General features: G+C 43.8%; 1 protein-coding gene across 3 annotated transcripts in view; it reads right to left on the bottom strand.

Annotated features, from left to right (window-relative positions):
* The window catches only part of NOD1 (nucleotide binding oligomerization domain containing 1), a 103,392-nt gene extending 98,549 nt beyond the window's left edge, over positions 1–4,843 (bottom strand). For 2 of the 3 annotated variants that reach the window (XR_009008808.1, XM_057549825.1), the window contains exon 1: positions 4,708–4,834. The gene's annotated coding sequence lies outside the window, so the exon portion shown is untranslated. Of the gene's footprint in view, positions 1–4,707 lie in introns of all 3 variants that reach the window. The other variant, XM_057549826.1, reaches the window with a different exon arrangement.
* Between the last annotated feature and the right edge of the window lie 8,261 nt (positions 4,844–13,104).

Below are 13,104 nucleotides of genomic sequence, written 5' to 3'. Positions count from 1 at the left end.
ACTCTTTTCTGTCCTTAACCTGTATCATGGGGATGACACAGAGAACGGCCAATATCAACATCCTTATACAAAGATATAGTAGTAGTGACTTCTCATGGTTTTTGGCTTTTTTTTTTTTTTTTTTGGCTGTGTTGGGTCTTCGTTGCTGCACACGGACTTTCTCTAGTTGCGAGGAGCAGGGGCTACTCTTCGTTGCGGTGCGTGGGCTTCTCATTGTGCTGGCTTCTCTTGTTGCGGAGCATGGGCTCTAGGTGTGCAAGCTTCAGTAGTTGTGGCTCGCAGGCTCTAGAGCGCAGGCTCAGTAGTTGTGGCGCACGGGCTTAGTTGCTCCACGGCATGTGGGATCTTCCCGGGCCAGGGCTCGAACCTGTGTCCCCTGCATTGGCAGGTGGATTCTTAACCACTGCTCCACCAGGAAGGCCCAGGTTAATATTTTAGTAAAACATGAGGGGCTTCCCTGGTGGTGCAGTGGTTAAGAATCCGCCTGCCAATGCAGGGGACACAGGTTCAAACCCTGGCCCGGGAAGATCCCACATGCCGTGAAGCAACTAAGCCCGTGCGCCACAACTACTGTGCCTGTGCTCTAGAGCCCGCGAGCCACAACTACTGAACCTGATGGCCACAACTACTGAAGCCCATGCACCTAAGCCCGTGCTCCACAACAGGAGAAGCCACTGCAATGAGAAGCCCACGCACCACAACAAAGAGTAGTCCCTGCTCCTCGCAGCTAGAGAAAGCCCGCGTGCAGCAACGAAGACCCAACACAGCCAAAAAGTAAAAATTAATTAATTAATTAATTAAAATATTAACCTACCAAAAGCTGGTGCTGATCTGGTGCTTTGCAAATTACCTGGACCCTCGTGTTGACCTATTCATTAGTTCCATAGAAAACTATAGTTTTCTTTAAAGGAAAATGACTACTCAGCAAAAAAATACCAAAGCGACACCTTACTAGAGAGTACTCTAAATGATTTTAATGAAGTATAATATAACACAAAATTGCCTTACAAAATCGCCTTGCTGGTTCTGAAACGGAGCAGGACCCTATGGTACTTCCCTACCGTGTCCTCCGCCTGTCTTTTGTCTGTGGACAAACTTCAGCTAAAGAATTAGTTTAATCAGAGAAGTGAGAAAATACAGAAACAAAGGAAAACAGTCCAACAAGACTAAATAATAGTAGTTTAGTCATTAAGCATGGTTAAGGACCTTTAGTTCCTCCTCAAGGGCTGTAGATAATATTCTGAGCCATCTCCTGTGAGCTGTCTTGTAGATACTGAAACGCCCACCTGGTGAAAGAAGTTAACTACATGGTGACCTTACTGTAGCCATGACACAAGCTGCCACAAGTTTGTGAATTGGCCTCAAAGAAATGAAAACAGGGCTTCCCTGGTGGCGCAGTGGTTGAGAGTCCGCCTGCCAATGCAGGGGACACGGGTTCGAGCCCTGGTCTGGGAGGATCTCACATGCCACGGAGCAACTAGGCCCGTGAGCCACAATTACTGAGCCTGCGCATCTGGAGCCTGTGCTCCGCAACAAGAGAGGCCACGATAGTGAGAGGCCCGCGCACCGCGATGAAGAGTGGCCCCCGCTTGCCACAACTAGAGAAAGCCCTCGCACAGAAACGAAGACCCAACACAGCCATAAATAAATAAATAAATAAATATTAAAAAAAAAAAAAAAAAAGAAATGAAAACAAACCGACCCTGCAACTGAAGACTAACTGTACCTAAAACAACCAAGATGACACTGGTCAGACCACCACGTGACCAATTTCAAGATGCCTGTCAGAGCTGACTACACAGTTTCTGCATGCAGCCCCCTACCTCCGTCTATAAAAGCTCTTGCCCACTGATTGTCAGTGGGGGGGAGTCGGCCTTTGGACAGGCGTCCACCCTCTCCCCTGGTTGCCGGCATCCAAAATAAAGCAAACTTTCCTTTCCACCAACCTGGCCTCTTTAATGGCTTTTGAATGGCAAGCAGTTCGGACCCCACTTTCGGTTACAGTTCTATAGAGGCAGATCCCTTGTTAGGGCACTGTGCCCCTTCTGGGGGTCAAGGTAAGATCCCCTCAGAGTAACAGCATTCCAGGCCTCACTGGCTCAGCTCCAGAGGGTGGGAGGATGGTGAAGGGGAGGAGGGATAGTAGTGAGCTTGCCTTGGCCAACTCTGCACCAAAATCTCTGCCCACAGTTTGGTCTGTGGCAGTTTCTAGATAAAATACAAAAAGAAGAATTCAAGCCAGAATGTCTTGCTTTGACAAACTTTCTAGCACTGAGTAAAAACCATCAATTAATTGAAATGGCAATGATTAGTTGCCTCTTACTACAAGAGTCAAATTTGGAAAAAACACTTGCTGTCACTGAGTGTTTGATGCACCAAAGAGTTTCCCTCAAAACAACTTTGGACCCTACAGATGGATGAAAGGAAGCCCTCTGTATGAAACTCAACTGACTTTGCCCAGAAGATAAAAGGAAACAGGACTTCCAGAAATCTGCAAAATACCTACAGCTTCTGCATGACAAAACTTCAGCACAAGTATAAACTTTACCTTTTTAAATTTCACCTTGCCTCAAACCCCCAAAAAGAAGAATCATAGAAGGAACTGGTAATATAGACCTCAAATCCTAGGTTTATGACTTAAATATCGAGTAAACATTGAACTCTTTTCTTTGGATAAAAAGAGACAAGAATTTGATATTCTCATTAGGCAAGTTAGCGATAGCACTGTAAAAATACACTTGATCTTTATACCCACATTACATCACTGTTTACAATATTTCTAATGTCTAATCTAAAACAGTGCTGCTGTTACTATCAAAGTGATCATCAATGACAAACAGAGCGGGACGAATGTGAAAGGTTCAGCTGGGATACCCCTTGACACTTGTAGGATGTGGGTCCTCCCTTCTCCAAATTCCTGACTTCTTGATCATCCAGGAAGGATTCACTTTCCCTAGGCCAAGAGTCAGTAGCAAAACAGGTACAACCGGGGCACGGCCTGAGGATGCTGCCAAAAGGGAGGTCATCTGTGTGTGCCCATGCCAATTCTGAGACCCTGTAAACAGCCCAGCTTTGGGGGAGCCCATTTTTTGATATATGGGGCAGTGGGGTGGAGGAAGTCTCAAGATTAAGGACCACTTTCTTTTGCCAAGAAATTCATTCCTATCGCATGGCGTAAAACTGTATTCCAGAGCCATTAATAAGCCCTGTTGGGGGAGAGGGTGGTGGCCCGAAATTCCAGACTGCAAAGTACACAGTGCCCGAGGGGGAAGGAGCTACAGAGCCCTCCTCTGAGCTGGGCAGGAGAAGAACAGGAGAATGGAGCAACTACTGGCCACTCTCCCTCACCGTGGCTGTACTAAATAAACAATTGTTGAACACAAATCACCACTGCAGTGGCTAATAACTGCCACTGATGGAGCAGCTACCATGTGCACCCACCGTGCCAGGCGCTTGATACACCCTATCTCATTTAACCTCAGGACAGAGCTACTATTTTTATCCCCATTTTACGAGAAAGAAAAACAGGGGTTCAGAGAGATCACATATAACATGCCCATGGTCACGCATCACAGAAGTGACAGAATCTGAATCGGGGCCCAGGTTTGATGGGCTCCAAAGCTTGAACTTAAATTTCTTCATTACACAAAAACACAATTTACTCTTCTTAGACCCTTTGGAAGCCCTCTCTTCTCCTAGGCTGTCGTTTGTTTTAAATCCACCTTTCTTATCTGCAGTAAAAGTCTGTGTCTCGTCCAGTGGTCCCACTTGCTGAGGTTAGAGCTATCTGTCCCCAAGGTGAGAACAGGATAAATCCTGTGCACTCCCAATATCCAAGGTGGAGTTACTATTCCCTGGATGTGGGAAACCTCAGATAGGGGGCTTTTAGGAGGGACAAACCCGACCCTGTGGCAAGCACAGCTGGCTTCATCCTTAAAGCAGAAAACCCAGTAGTTGTCAAGGCCATGGGTTTACTGGCTTCCCGCAACTTAATTTTAAATGCCAACAATGGAGGCATTTCCCAGAAAGCAGAAATAAGGGGGCATCGTGATCTGGCAATCCTTCCGTTTTTCACAATATGCCAAAAGGCTCTCTGCATATCTGAGGCTGCATATCTGTTCTGAACACACTGTTCAGGCCACCCTGCCAAGCCTTGTCTCATTTCCCTTCTTTGCGTTTCAGGAAGCTGGAGGGAGGTCCACTGCCCCCTCCCCAGGGTCACGCAAGACACTGGGAGCAGCCGGATCCGTCTGCAGGCTGTACTCCATCAAGGCCCCCGCCGGCCTTTCCACCTTCTCTTGGCAGCCACACTTTGGTCATTGTTGCTCAACGCTGAACGCACAGTGGAATCAGCTGGGGATACAGAGGCCTGGGTCCCACCCCCAGGGATTCTGATAGATTCAGCCTGGGCATCTGAATTTTACAAACGCCCCAGGTGATTCTAAGGTACAGGCAGGACTGAGAAGCTCTGCCTGGACCACCGTGGGATAAACGATTCCCCCGACGCTGAAGTTCATCCCCCTGAACTTTCGTGGCATGCCACAAACTCCCGGGTTTCTCCGCCTTGCTTCACCCGGGGCTCTTCTAGAGCAGCTTTGAATCCCGTCCGCTCGCACGATGACGCCTCCCTGCTCCTCCTCCCTCGCAGCGCCCAGGACCCCAGAAAACTTGTGCCCCGCGCGACCCACCCCCGTCGCTGGGACTTACGTTGTCGCCAGGTGTGCAGACGTCGCAGCAGCAGGGAGCGAGAGCCTGATGCGCCGGGAGGGCGCGGGCGGGAACACCGAGACTGGGGAGTGCCGGGCCGGGAGCGCGCGGCGCCCGCAGCTTCACCAGGGCCAGGGAGGGAGCAGCCGCGGCACCGGCCGGGAACGGGAACTGGCCCGACCGCAGCGAAGGCCGCGCCCCTGTGGCCGCGCCCCGAGCCTCCGCGGCCTGCGCGGAGAAGCCGAGGCCGGGCCGGGGCGAGCGAGTCGGGCTCGGCGGGGCGGCCGCTCGCCCGGACCGGGCGCGGGAAGCCGGGAGAGGCGGCGCGCAGAAAGTGGCCCGGGGCAGCCGGGAGGGGCGGTCCCTGCCCCAGCAGAGCGGCCAGGCCTGAGAGCTCGCCCAGGGGTGACACATTGCGAACCAGACGCCAGCTCCCTCTGAGCCTCCGCGAGCCCAGGCCCGTCCCCCTAAATGAGCCAACCGAAGGCAGCAGCACCTGAGCAAGATGGTGAAACGCCTGTTAAAACGTGAAACGTGCTCCCGGGTGAAACTCGCGTTAAAACGTGACACGTGCTCCCCGGTGAAAAGTAGCTCAAAATCATCAAACCTTTTACGACAGAGCATATACTTCGATTTATACTTTTTAAAATGTAAGCTTTTCTTCATGTCCTTAAATCTCTTCTTGGCAGTGTACATTTTATAGTCTATACATTATGCTGTGAAGGCATGTAAGGGAGTTTTTAACATGCTAATACCTTTCCCAATAAAATGTTTTTTAAACGTTTTAAATGGAGAATCTACATAAGGCATAACGATGCTATAAATAAGTTATCACATTCACACTAAAGTACAGTCATATGAACACATATGCTCATGAATATTTAGATTACCATCAAGGCTGCCTTCTGAGAAAAGTTTGTTCCTAACTCAAAAGTGAAACTTTGCAAACGTAAAATTGATGGGCTCCCTTGTGCAAACTTGTAAGCCCCAATATAGAGATGCTAAAGATACCAATTCCTCCAGTTTATACCCTTACATGAACCTCTGGTAGAAAAATTACAAAATTTTTCTTTTCTCTAGGATTCTGGATTTTATCTTCCATATCTTTTAAACTCTCATATTTTCCATATCCTGTTTCTCTGGCTGCATTCTGAATAACTTCTTCAGTTGTCTTTCCATTAATCAATTATTTTGTGGCTATTCGAACCCCGCTGTTACCCATCTGTGTTAGGCGGTATAGTCCCTACACCTGGAACCTGTGAATATGGCAAAGGAGAAAAAGTAGCAGGTGGAATTAAGGGTGCAAATCAGCTGACCTTGAGATGGGAAGATAATCATGGACTATTGGTATGGGCCCGATGTAATCACAAGGGTCCTTATAAATGGAAGAGGGAGGCAGAAGAAGAACTAAAGAGATAGCAGCCTGAGAAGGATTTGGCCTGATGTTGCTGGTTTTGAAGATGGAGGAATGGGGCTATGAGCCAAGAAATGAGGGTGGCTTCTAGAAGCTGGAAAAGGCAAGGAAATGGGTTCTCCAGTAGAGCCTCCAGAAGTAATGCAGTCCTGCTAACACTTTGATTTTAGCCCAGTGAGACTCACTTTAGACTACTGACCTCCAGAACCGTAAGATAATAAATTTGTGTTGTTTTAAGCCACTAAATTTGTGGTAACCTGTTACAGCAGCAATAGGAAACCAATACACCATCCATTTAAGTTCTTAATTTCAACAATAATATATTTTCTAAGAGTGTTTTGGTTCTATTTCTAATTTTCTTGGTCATTTTTAATAGTCTCCTGTTCACTGCTGATTCCATCACTTAAAAAATTCATACATAGTTATTTTTGTTTTTAATTAAACTTTTTATTTGGGATAATTGTAAATTCACATGCAGCTGTAAGAAATAATGCAGAGAGACCCTTATACCCTTAATCCAATTTCCCTTCATGCTAACATCTTGCAGAACCAGGCTGTAGGCATTGATACAGTCAAAATACAGAACATTTCCACCACTACAATGATCCCTCATGTTGCCCTGTTATACCACTCCCTGCTTAACCCCTGACAATCACTAATCTGTTCCCCATTTCTATAATATGTCATTTCGAGAACGTTATATAGGGGCTTCCCTGGTGGCGCAGTGGTTGAGAATCTGCCTGCTAATGCAGGGAACACGGGTTCGAGCCCTGGTCTGGGAAGATCCCACATGCCGCAGAGCAACTAGGCCCGTGAGCCACAACTACTGAGACTGCGTGTCTGGAGCCTGTGCTCCGCAACAAGAGAGTCCGCGATAGTGAAGAGGCCCGCGCACCGCGATGAAGAGTGGTCCCCGCTTGCTGCAACTAGAGAAAGCCCTAGCACAGAAACGAAGACCCAACACAGCCAAAAAATAAAAAAAAATTTAAAAAAAAGAACGTTATATAAATGGAAGCACACAGTATGTACTGGGATTTTGCGATCTTGTTTTGGGATTGGTTTTGTTCACTCTGCATAATTCTCTGGAGATTCGTCTAGGGCATTGCATGTATCAATAGTTCTTTCTTTTTTATTACTGAGTAGTATTTCATGGTATTACCACAGGGATACCACAGTTTAACCATTCACATGTTGAACAACATTTGGATTATTTCCCATTTTTGGCTATTATGACTAAAGCTGCTATAGACATTAAACTACAGGTTTATATGCGAACATAAGTTTTCATTTCCCTGGGATAAATGCCCAGGAGTGCAACTGATAGGTCATATGGTGGTTGCATGTTTAGTTTAAGAAACAGCCAAACTCTTTTCCACAGTGGCTGGACCATTTACATTCCCAAAAGCAATGTCTAAGTGATCCAGTTTCGCAACACCTTTATCAGCATTTGGTGCTGTCACGATGTTTTATTTTAGCCATTCTGATAGGTGTGTAGTGTATCATTATTGGTTTAATTTGCTAATGATGTTGAACATCTTTTTATGTGCTTATTTGCCATCTGTGTCTCCTCTTGGGTGGAATGTCTCTTTGTCTCATTCATTTATTAATTGGATTGTTTGCTTTTTTACTGTTGAGTTTTGAAAGTTCTTTATGTATTGTAGATAATAGCCCTTTGTTAGATATGTGACTTGCAAATATTTTGTCCCACTCCAAGCTTGTCTCTTCATTCTCTTAATAGGATCTTTCACAGAGCAAACATTTTCAATTTTGATGCTCCCTAGTTTATCAGTTTTTCCTTGTATGGATCATGCTTTTGGTATTCAGTCTAAGAACTCTTCAAAAAACCCTAGATGTCAAAGAATTTCTCCTTTTTTTCCCCAAAAGTTTAGTTTTATGTCAGACATTTGAGTTAATTTTGAGTTAATTTTGGAATGAGACTTGAGTTAAGGTTAATTTTATTATAATTGTTACTTTTGCCTGTGGACGTCCAATTGCTGCTACAGAATCACCATTGAAAAGCTATCTTTCCTCCATTAAATTACCTCTCCACCTTTGTGTGGGTCTATTTCTGGGTTATCCATTCTGTTCCATTGATCTGTGTGTTTATCCCTCTGCCAACACCATACAATCTTGAATCGGGTCAATGGATTCCTACCATTTTATTCTTTTTTTTCAAAGTTGCTTTACCTATTCTAATTCCTTTGCCTTTCCATATAAGTTTTAGAAAAATAATCTTGCTGGGATTTTGACAGGAATTGTGTTAAACCTGTATTGGAGAGAATTGACATCTTTATTATATTGAGCCTTCCAAACCATGAACATGGTATGCCTCTTCATTTATTTAGATCTTTGATTTCTTTCATCAGTGTATTGTAGTTTGCAGTATACAAGTCTTACACATGTTTGGTTAAGTTTGCACTTAAGTATTTCCTTTTAAAAAATTGTATATGTTGTTGGTAAGAATGTAAAATTGTTCAGCCAACACGGGAAACAGTTTGGCAGTTCCTCAAAAAGTTAAACATAGAATTACCATATGACCCAGCAATTCCACTCCTAGGTATAAACCCAAAATAAGTGACAAGAGGTACTGAAAAATATATATGTACACACATGTTCATAGTAGCATTATTCACAATAGTCAAAAGGTGAAAACAGTCCAAATGTCCATCAATGGATGGATAAACAAATCGTTGTACACATACAATAGAATATTATACAGCCACGAAAAAGAATGAAGTGTTGATACATGCTACAGTGTTGATAAGCCTCAAAGATATTATGCTAAGTGAAAGAAGTCAGACATAAAAGGTCACATATTTTATGAGTCCTTTAATATGAAATAACCAGAATAGGTAAATTCATAGGGACAGAAAGTAGATTGATGTTTGCCAGGGAATGGGGCAGGGGGATGGAAGAATGGATATGTGGTTCCTTTTGGGGTGATGGAAATGCTTTGGAAGTAAATAGTGATGGTGGTTGGACAACATTGTGAGTGTATTAAATGCTACAGAATCGTTCACTTCCAAATGGTTAATTTTATGTTATGTGAATTTCATCACAATTAAAAAGTTACAGTTAAAAAAAGCAATTGTAAATGGTATTATATTTTTAATTTCAGTGTCCAAGTGTTCTAGTATATAGCAATACAATTGATTTTTGTATGTTTATCTTGTATCCTGTGACCTTGCTGAACTGACTTCTTGGTTCTAAGGGATACTTTTTTATAGATTCCTAGGGCTTTTCTACATAGATAATCATGTCATCTGTATATAGAGACTGTTTCATTTATTTCTTTCCCATCTGTATGCCTTTCATTTCCCTTTCTTGCCTCAGTACACTGGTTAGAACTTCCAGTACTATGTTGAATAAGAATAGTGAGAGCAGACATCCTTGCCTTGTCCCCAGTTTTAAGGGGAAAGCATTCAATCTTTTACTGTTAAGTATAATGTTAGCTGTAGGTATTTTATAGATGCTCTTTATCAAGTTGTTGATGTTGCCTTCTGTTCCTGTTTTTCTGAGGAATTTTTTTTATCATAAATGGGTATTGAATTGTGCCAAACACTTTTATGCATCTACTGATGTGATCACATGACTTGTAATAATAGTTAAAATACAGTGGATTACTTTGATTGATGTTCAAGTATTGAACCAGCCTTGCAGCTCTGGAATAACCCACCTTGGTCATGGTATAGAATCCTTTTTATGTCTTGCTAAATTCTATTTGCTAGTATTTTTTTAAGAACCTTTGAATCAATATTCATAAGGGATATTGGTCTGCAGGCTTATTTTTGTTTGGTTGGTTTTTTCTACTGTGCCTGGTTTTGGTATACTGACTTCACTAGCTTCACAAAATGAATTGGTAAGGGTTACCATAATGCCCCCTGTCTCTGGTAATTTTCTTTGCCCTGAAATCTACTTTATCTAATAAAGCCACTCATTCTTTTCTTTGATTAATGTTTGCATCATATATCTTTTTCTATCCTTTTATTTTCAAGCTGCTTATACTGTTATAGTTGAAGTGAGTTTCTTGTAGACAGCATAAATAAGGCTGGGCCCTGTTTTTAATCCACTCCACCAGTTTCTGTGTTTTAATTGGTGTCCTGAGATCATTTACACTGAATGTACTTATTGATATGTTAGGGCAGTGGTCCCCAACCTTTTTGGCACCAGGGACCGGTTTCATGGAAGACAGTTTTTCCATGAATGGGGGGGCGGATTGTTCAGGTGGTAATGCAAGCGATGGGGGGGATGGTTCAGGCAGTAATGGGAGTGATGGGGAGCAGCAGATGAAGCTTCACTCGCTTGCCCACCGCTCACCACCTGCTGTGTGGCCCAGTTCCCCAGGGGTTGGGGATGCCTGTGTTAGGGTTTTTGGGTTTTGTTTTTTTTTTTACTTTTGGCTGCATTGGGTCTTCATTGCTGCATGCAGGCTTTCTCTAGTTGCGGCAAGCAGGGGCTACTCTTCATTGCGGTGCACGGGCTTCTCATTGCAGTGGCTTCTCTTGTTGCAGAGCACGGGCTCTAGGCACACTGGCTTCAGTAGTTGTGGCACGCAGGCTCAGTAATTGTGGCTCACAGGCTCTAGAGTGCAGGCTCAGTAGCTGCGGAGCGCGTGGCATGTGGGATCTTCCAGTACCAGGGTTCAAACCCATGTCCCCTGCATTGGCAGGTGGATTCTTAACCGCTGCACCATCAGGGAAGCCCCTATAATTGTTAAATAGTACCTCTACACATATTCAGAGCCACAACTCACAATATTTTAATTTTTGCTTCAACCATTATGTAGGAAACTCAAGAGAAGGAAACTCTATTGTATTTATCCATACTTTTGATTACCATGTTATTTTTTTCCTTTCTGATGTTTCCAAGTTCCTTCTTTTATCATTTCCTTTCTGTTAAGAGAACTTCCTTCAGTCATTCTTTTAGGGTAGGTCAGTTGGCCACAAATTTTCCTAGTTTTCCTTCATCTGAGAATGTCTTGATTTTTCCCTTCATTCTCAAAGGCTATTTTCACTGGATTCTGGGTAGACAGTCCTTTTCTTTCAGCACTTGAAAAGTGTGCCACTTCCTTCTGGTCTCCCTGGTTTCTGATGAGAAATCTGGTGTAATTGAAATTGCTTTTCTCCTGTAGGTAAGGTATCATCTCTTACTTGCTGCTCTCAAGAATTTTTGTCTTTAGTGTTCAGAAGTTTGACTACAGTGTGTCTGGTGTGGATTTCTTTGGGTTTATGTTTGGAGTTCACTCAGATTTTTCTTTTCTTTTTAAATGTTAATTACTATTAGACAACAGCTGTATACCAGCCATTGTGCTGGGCATTTTATGTACACTATTGCTAATCCCACCCACAAACTTGGGAGTTAGGTGTCTGTTAGGTTAAACCATGTGAGACTGTCATGGCTTCATTAAACTTCTTTAATCTGTAGGTTTGTGGCTTTTGCCAAATTCAGAATGTTTAAACCATTATTTCTTTGGGCACTTTTTCAGCCTGTCCTCTCTCCTCTCCTTCTGAGACTCCCATGACACAAATGTTAGATCTTCTGTTATATCCCCACAGGTCCCTAAGGCTCTGTTTTGTTTTTTGGTTTTTTTTTTTCAGTCTGTTTTCTCTCTGCTTTTCAGACCAGGTTAATTTCTATTGTTCTGTCTCCCAGTTCACTGATTCTTTCCTCTGTTCCCTCCATTCTGCTGTTGGACCCATCCACTGAGTTTTTAATTTCACTTACTGTATTTTTCAGTCCTAAAATTTCCATCTAGTTCTTCTTTATACCTTCTGTTTCTTTACTGAGAATGTTTGTGTTTTCATTTGTTTCAAACACATTCCTCATTTCTCACTAAAGCATTTTTATGATGTCTGCTTTAAAATCTTTGTCAAATAATTTTAACATATCTGTCATTGTCTGTTTTGGCATCTACTGATTGTCTTTCTTCATTTAGTTTGAGATCTTCCTGGTTCTTGGAATGATGAGTGATTTTTTCAGTTGAAGCCTGGACATTTTGGAAATTATGAGACTCTGGATCTTATTGAAATCTCCTATTTTAGCCGGATTACTCTGAAACCATTCCAGCAGAGGAAGGCGAGGGCCACTGCCTCAATACTGCTAAATGGAGGTAGAAGTTCAGGTTCTCCTGCAGCTTCTGGTGTCACCCAAGGGAGGGTCCACCTTGTTACTGCTGAGGGGAGGTAGGAGTCTCAGCTTCCCACTAGGTCTCCACAGATGCCTCCTTGGCTGGGAGGAGTAGGAATGCCTCATTACTGCCCCCTACATGGCCTTCACTGACACCACAGGGAAGGGTGGCTTTGTTACCACTGGGTGATAAAGTCCTAATCTGCCACTTGGCCTCCTCTGACACCACCCAGCAGGGACAGGGAGGGGCACCTTGTTACTGCCAGATGGGGTTTTAAGTAGAGGCTCCTCACATGGTCTCCACCGACACTACTGGGGGGGAGGGGGAGTGATTTTTACTGCTGGGTGGCTCTCTACTCAGCCTTTTCTGACACTACCCTGGCAATGGTGGTGGGGGACACGGTTAGGGTGCCTTGTTACAACCTGGCAAGGGTGGAAGTCCAGGCTTCCTTCTTGACCATTTGCTGGCTTGGGTGGAGGTGAGGGTTCCATAGTTTTTCTCCGTGGTGTTTGGCTGGGGTAAAGCACTTATTCTCTAAGTTTTATCTGGCTAGATTGTCCATTTCCCAGTCCTTTGGCTAGAGAGCAGCTTTTCTTGGGTTTTTTTTGTTGTTGTTGTTTGTTTGTTTTTCATCTCTGCTGATGCTCATTGGTGCTTTCAGGTTGCTGGCTTCTTCAGCTAGAAGTCTGAGATGCATGAGGCAAAAGAAAATCCAGGGAATTCAGCACCATGTCATGCCTTGGGTCCTAAGGTCTCTAGCTGTTCTGCTTGTTTTATATATTATGTTCAGGGATTTTAGTTGTACTTAACTAAAGGAATAGGGAAGAGTATGTCTAGTCCATCTTCCCAGAAGTCA

The sequence above is a fragment of the Balaenoptera acutorostrata genome, chromosome 7 (assembly GCF_949987535.1).
Source record: "Balaenoptera acutorostrata chromosome 7, mBalAcu1.1, whole genome shotgun sequence".
Lineage (NCBI taxonomy): Eukaryota > Metazoa > Chordata > Mammalia > Artiodactyla > Balaenopteridae > Balaenoptera > Balaenoptera acutorostrata.
This window is presented reverse-complemented; position numbering and strand designations above follow the sequence as displayed.